Here is a 956-nt window from a genome sequence, read left to right as displayed (position 1 = left end):
AGGAGACCACGACTCTGATCTTTGGGGGGGTTACTTTATCACCTACAATTATTTTATACTCTCTAGATCATATTTTATTACATAAAATAAATTAATTTTGTGTTTCGTTTTGGCATAACAGATCTGATGCCTTCTGGTTTACGAACAGCTTTTTCTAACCAAGTGTAACTGTGAAACTAAATTAAGGAAGAGTAGTACAACAAAAACAGTTACAAAAGACACCTGCATCTGAGATGGCCATTTTAGGCTCCTTTTATACTGGGCAGAAAACAGGCCACGATTTTATACACTGGGCAGAAACAGGCCACGATTCATCTCATCCTAAAAATAATTGGCTAGAGAGGCATGGCTAAATTATGCTAAAGGATGATAAATATCCATTCTTCATATACATTTTTTGAGCAGCACAGACAAAATACAGCATTCATTGTACATTCAGTACAGTAACGTCTTTCAAGAGTTACAAGGAAAGCAGGTCTCCCCCAGATTATTACAGCTATTTTCATTTTTTGCAGTTAGAGGAATGTAGGGTGGACCTTTTCATAGTGTCAGTGACTAATACAGGAGAGTGAATTAGGACTGTCATTTTTATATATTAACACTGTCCTAATTCATATTGTTCTTGCTTTATCTGTCTGGATCTGGCTTCCACGCTCTAGCTACAGATACAGGACACTAAAGAAACAATGCACAAGAAGAACACCAAAGCCCAGCTTTACCTTGCTCTTCACTGAAAGCTTTAATGCCCCAAAGCCAAGAGAGTGTAAAAACAGTGACATGAAAGAGGTAACAAAATAGATGTTCAATACACAATGCTTTGGCTAAACCAGCAAGCGCAAAGAGGGAAAATCAATAAGGAGAGGGAAGAGGCTAAAACCTCTTCCCCTGCCTGTCCTCAGCTATGTACAGACATTAATTACTACTTGCAGGATGCCAAGCTGTTTCACTCTCCTTTC

This window comes from Pygoscelis adeliae, unplaced genomic scaffold, assembly GCF_000699105.1.
Source record: "Pygoscelis adeliae isolate BGI_AS28 unplaced genomic scaffold, ASM69910v1 Scaffold141, whole genome shotgun sequence".
In the NCBI taxonomy this organism is placed as follows: Eukaryota; Metazoa; Chordata; class Aves; order Sphenisciformes; family Spheniscidae; genus Pygoscelis; species Pygoscelis adeliae.
Note: the sequence above shows the minus strand (reverse complement) of the source record.